Genomic DNA, 6,550 nt, shown 5'->3' on the forward strand with positions numbered 1-6,550 from the left:
GAGGCGCTGCCCCAGTCCAGCCCTTTCAAGCCCTCCTTGGTGTTGCAGGGAGAACGTGGGGGTCACTGACCATCCATGCGCCCACCCCCCGATCCTCATGAGCTGCAGTCAGGCCATCTTGAAAGTGCTCCCACATTTTCTCTTTCCTCCTCAACGGAGAAGTGAGTCCTCCGTCCTCAGCGATGGCTCCCAAAGCTAATTACTTCTGTTTTCGTAAACTCTCAGCCGAGTTTCAGAACCTGTGTGCTCAGGACAGTGTGAGGCGTTCAGAGATGTGGTTAGTTCCATGTTTGTGTGGAAGATGCTGACAGATGAGTAGGGAGAAATGCGTGCGCGTGTGCACACACACACACACACATGCATGAACACACACAATGTCCTTCTTAGGAAGGGCATATACCCTATTGTTAAGAAAGATATCGCACTGTCACACTGTCCACTGTCCTCCTGTTGTTCATCGATTTGCTCAAGTGGGCACTAGTAACATCTCCATTTTAGGATTGTTGTGACTGTTTTTGGCATATCAAATACGCCACGGGAAGCTTGCCAGGCTCTGCCGTGCGGGTGGGATACTCTCGGTAGCTTGCCGGGCTCTCCGAGAGGGGCGGAGGAATTGAACCTGGGTCGCCCTACCCACTGATATATATATATATATATATATATACATACACACACACACACACACATATATATATACACACACATACATATATATATCTGATATATGTATGTATATAATTTTTTTAATAATGCAGGAGTACTGAAGAGAGATATTGTAAGCAGAGGTTTATTCAACCAAGATTTCACAGTGCAGGTGAACCTTGGAAAAAAGCAGCGCTAAGGAGGAGGGCATTCAGTGGGAGGGTCAGCGTTAGGAAAATCACGGAAGAAGAGCCTAGAAAGTTGTGGTTGAGTGCAGTCACTTCCACCGCTGGGCACTAGATGGCGCGGGTGAGCCGAGTGCTCTGTGCCTGCGGCCGGTGCGGTTTGGGGACAGGTGGCTCAGAGCCAGTATGTGTGGCTCCTCCTCTTGGCTCCTTAAATTTAAAAAAAATAAAGAAAAAAAAAAGATTAGTGATGGAAGGAGAGTGTCTTGGTTCCAAATTTGGCATGTTCAAATGTTTAGGCCTGGGCTCTTGAGCCTGGTATTTCAGACCCTGATGCCAGCCTTAGGTGTCCTCTCCTTCCCCTCCGGCTGGGAGAGGGCTTGGGAGGCAAGGACTGTCGCAGGGCCCAGAGAGATGGCACAGAGATGCAGAGGCTTGTTTTGCATACGCCCCACCCGGGTCCAATCCCTGGCACTGCATAAGGTCCCTGAGCACTGCCAGGAGTAAACCTTGAGCACTGCTGGAGAGCCATTCATCCCTGGACCACCAGCTGCTTTTTAAAAAAAAATATTTATTTATTTATTTATTTATTTGCTTTTTGGGTCACACCCGGCGATGCACGGGGGATACTCCCGGCTCTGCACTCAGGAATGACTCCTGGCGGTGCTTGGGGGACCATGTGGGATGCTGGAAGTTGAACCCGGGGTGGCCGCGTGCAAGGCAAACGCCCTCCCCACCGTGCTATCGCTCCAGCCCCAGCCACCAACTTATTTTATAGCCTGTAGGCTATTTCATAGCTCAGAGACTTGGACAAGTACCTCAGGGGCCAATCCTGTTCTTTGTATCAGGGACCTCGTAGAGGTAGAGCTTGATCAGCTGGAGAGATGCCTAAAGCTAATGTTTATGATAGTAAAATCTTTACATTTTCCCACTGTATCACTGTCATGCCGCTGCTCATCCATTTGCTCGAGTGGGCACCAGTAACGTCTCCATGGTGAGACTTGTTGTGACTGTTTTTGGCATATCAAATATGCCACAGGGAGCTTGCCAGGCTCTGCCGTGCAGGCAGGATACTCTTGGTAGCTTGCCGGGCTCTCCGAGAGGGGCGGAGGAACTGAACCTGGGTCGTCCACATGCAAGGGAACCGCCCTGCCCACTGTACTATCACTCCAGCCCTTATATTTTATTTATTTATTTATTTGCGTTTTGGGTCACACCCAGCGATGCTCAGGGGTGATTCCTGGCTCTGTACTCAGGAATCACTCCTGGTGGTGCTCAGGGGACCCTATGGGATGCTGGGAATCGAACCCGGGTCGGCTGTGTGCAAGGCAAACGCCCTACCCACTGTGCTATCGATCCAGCCCCCAGCCCTTATATTTTAAAAAATGTTCAATTGATTTTGTGGGGGAGGGGGTTTGGGCCACACTTGGTGGTGCTCTGGGGGCCATATGGTACAAGGTATGGAAACGGGGTTTACCGTAAGTAAACAAGTGGAAGGGAGAGGTAAGGTGTCTGAGGGTTGCTGGAATAAAGTGCTGTCCACCCAGTGTATTTACACCGCAGCGGGGCCACGAGTGGGAGAAAAAGAAGTGACGGAAGAATTAAATGGCAAAAAAATTGGTGGCGAATGACGAAGGTATCTGACGGCAACTGACTAGGAGGAGCATTTGAAATAAATATTGTTAGACCTTTAAAACTATTAAGCAACACCTAATCAGAGAGAGAACAAAAGGGAATACCCTGCCATAGTGGCAGGGTGGGGTGGGGGAGATGGGATTGGGGAGGGTGGGAGGGATGCTGGGTTTACTGGTGGTGGAGAATGGGCACTGGTGAAGGAATGGGTTCTCGAACTTTGTATGGGGGAAACATGAGCACAAAAATGTATAAATCTGTAACTGTACCCTCACAGTGATTCACTAAAAAACAAACAAACAAACAAAAAACTATTAAGCACGTTGGTGTGGACATAGCTTGGGTTGTCGTTTGTGAAGGAGATGTTGAAGCTGCCTTTGGGCGGTACCAGTCCTAGAGGAGTGAGACATCACTGCAGACGTTTGTCAGACATCGCATCCCATCGGTGAAAGGGCTTCCTTGCACGAGCCGCCTTACCCATCTCTCCGTACGCCGGGGGTATTGCCAAATGGAATGCTCACCGCACAGGCACTTGAGCAATATTAGCTTTCCTTATTATTAGGAGTAATTTGTTAATCCATTCCTTGCATTAACCTGGTAACCTACAAACCGGGTACAGTAGCAGCTCATTAAGGTGACATTAAGCAGTTCATCACATGCACAGTTCTTGGGCATCCTGAAATAAATCGAACAGGTTATGCTTTCTACATATGTGATTTGTGGCCTGGTCTTTGTGCATTTCTGAAGGCAGTTTTCCAGAGTCACTCAAAGCAAAGCTCGCTCTCTCCATGTTTTCTTCATTTATTTTCTGCCTTCTGATTGCTTGACAAAACTTATTTGAGCAAATGGGTGTAGCTATTTATTTGACTGCAATTAAGTAGCATGTTGAGTTTTTTTTTTTTTGCTAAACACAAACAGAATACCACAAACAGTTGTGTGTGTGTGTGTGTGTGTGTGTGTGTGTGTGTGTGTGTGTGTGTGGGTGTGAGAGAGAGAGACTCCATCTGCTAACTAAAGACATTTCTTATCCATTGTTCTCTTGGAGTTTAGCTCAGACACACAATCCTTTAACAATAGGATTATAATAAATATGGGTTTTAATAGGAACTTCACTGTCACATGCTGCATAAATGTAACTGATGTTCTTTTTTATGAAGTAGCTTCGCAGACCTCTAAAAATACTTGCTGCCTGTTTTTACATAAATGATAATTTTTCTAGTTGAAGTTTAACTCCTGACCATCCTGGCCCCTGCCCCCAGCACAGCCAGTAGTGATTCCTGGACAGAGATGGCAGGCCTCCAGGCACCTTTAGGTGGGGTCCTAACAGCCATACCCCCCAAAAAAAAATCCAGTCAATAATTTTAATCAATGTCACATTCAATAAAAAAGGTAGACCTAGTTATACTTGTACTCCCCCCTTTCATTTTTCCTTTCTTAGCACAGCGGGTAGGGTGTTTGCCTTGCACACGACTGACCTGGGTTTGATTCCTCCGTCCCTCTCAGAGAGCCCGGCAAGCTACAGAGAGTATCCCGCCCGCATTGCAGAGCCTGGCAAGCTCCCCGTGGCGTATTCTATATGCCAAAAACAGTAACAACATGGGGCCGGAGTGATAGCACAGCGGGTAGGGCGTTTGCCTTGCACGCGGCCGACCCGGGTTCGATCCCCAGCATCCCATATTGTCTCCCAAGCACTGCCAGGAGTAATTCCTGAGTGCAAAGCCAGGAGTAACCCCTGAGCATCGCTGGGTGTGACCCAAAAAGAAAAAAAAAAAAACCAGTAACAACAAGCCTCACAATGGAGACATTACTGGTGCCCGCTCGAGCAAATCGATGAACAATGGGATGACATTGCTACAGTGCTACCATACACTCATCTTGTGTGTTGATTTTTTCCGTCTCTCATCTTTCTTTTTTTATCAACAACATTAACTATAAATATTAGTTGTTGTTGTTGTTGTTGATTTTGCTTTCATACTCAGGGTTTATTCCTGGCTCTGGACTTGGGATCACCCCTGCTGTGTTCTGGGATGGGATCCGGGAATTGGGCGTGGGTCGACCGCATGCAAGGCAAGTACCTTCCTCCCAGCGCTACACTCCTGCCTGTGATTAACTGCATTAGCTGCATTTGAAAGGCTGTCTGTCCAGGCCATACTTTTTTTTTTTCTTCTCAGCTCAGTATACTTGGCTCTAGGGAAGAAGACTTAAATGATGTTTTCTGAGTTCTGATAAGAGTTGTAGGAGGTTTTATAAGATCTCCGTGTGGATAAGGAAGAATGTGGCAGCTGAGAGTTAAGGAATCTATTTCAGATCTCCTCAGAGCTCTCTGCAGCCAAGTGACCTTTGGAAAATCCTAACCCCAGACCCACTTCTCTTTCATTTTCAAAATAAAATGTGACCGAAGTTGGAGAGACCATAGTAGGATGTGTGTATGTGTGTGGGGGAGGGGTTTGGTACTCTTGCTCTACTTTGTTGTCCTAAAAAAAAAAAAAAGCTATTTTCTGTTCTTGAAATTCACATGATATAAATTCATGACACTTCCTCCTGTCTGTTTTTGTTGTGCTTTAAGTTCGGCAGAATTCTGATATTCATAAATGGAATACTTATTAATCTGGAGAGGCCATTAAAATAAAAAAGAAAAAAAAAGTGCTTTCAACCAGTGCTGGCATGGATGTGGGGAGAAAGGGACTCTCCTTCATTGTTGATGGGAATGCCGACTGGTTCAGCCTTTTTGGAAAACAATGTGGACGTTTCTAAAAAAAAAATAAACAAAGCAAAACTCGAAATTGAGCTCCCATTTGACCCTGCAATACCACTTCTGGGAATATACCCTAGGGGCCCCAAAACATACACCAGAAACACCATCCTCACTCCTATGTTCATTGCAGCACTATGCACCATAGCCAGAATCTGGAAACAACCTGAGTGCCCAAGAGAGACAGTGGATAAAGAAGCTATGGCACATCTACACAATGGAATACTACACAGCTGTTAGGGAAAATGAAGTCATGAAATTTGCCTATAAGTAAATGGACTTGGAGAGAGAGTGAAATGAGTTGGAAAGAGAGGGACAGATATAGAATGTCTGCATTCATTAGTAGTATATATATTTATTTATAGTGGAAGACTAATGTCCATGGCCAGGGAAGACAGGGGTTAGGAGGACTGGCCAATGGTTGCATCTTACCACAAATGTGTGTGGAGCTGAGGGGAGGTAAGACAGAGAAGGGACCAGTGTGACAATAATAGCGGGGAGTGATCATGCTCCACAAGAAATTGAGTGTTAATCGTAGGTAAAGGGATATTCCTGAGAACCTTTCGATATCAATATTGCAAACCACCATGCCCCAAAGGGGGTGATGAGAGAGAGGGAGGGAGAGGGAGAGAGAGAGGAAAAGCGCTTATCATAGAGGCAGGCAGGGGGTGGGGGGGATGGGGGTGATGAGAGGGAACCTGGGGAAACTGGTGCTGGGAAATGTACCCAGGTGGGGGGCTGGGTGTTGGAGCACTGTGGCTGAAACCCAGTCATGACCAGCTTCGTAAGGGTCTCTCTCACGGTGATTCAATTAAAAAGTTAAAACAAGTGTTTCCACACTGTAAAGAAAACAATAAAATAATTGGGGCTGGAGCACAGCGGGTAGGGCATTTGCCTTGCATGTGGCCACCCCAGGTTCGATTCCCAGCATCCCATATGGTACCCTGAGCACCGTCAGGAGTTATGCCTGAGTGCAGAGGCAGGAGTAACCCCTGTGCATTGCTGGGTGTGACCCAAAAAGCAAAAAAAAAGAAAAAAGAAAAAGAAAACAAAATAATAATTAAAAAAAATTCATGCAAGGAAGCTGTGGGACCAGCTGGGGACCCAGGGTGCCCGAAGAAGCTGAGCTGGACACAGGTCAAGGCCCCGGACCCCGGCCCAGCACACACACCTCCCTGCAGGGCTCCATCCCCCTTCCCTGCCCACTCCCATCCCGCCCCAGCCAGCAGGACCACTGCACACGCCTCCTGGCACTCACAGCCCAGATCTCGCGAGAGCTTGCGAGGGGGGCGGGACGGGAGGTGGGAAGCCGCCGCTTCCAGAAGCTTCCATGTGGCCA

The sequence above is a fragment of the Sorex araneus genome, chromosome 2 (assembly GCF_027595985.1).
Source record: "Sorex araneus isolate mSorAra2 chromosome 2, mSorAra2.pri, whole genome shotgun sequence".
Classification (NCBI taxonomy): domain Eukaryota; kingdom Metazoa; phylum Chordata; class Mammalia; order Eulipotyphla; family Soricidae; genus Sorex; species Sorex araneus.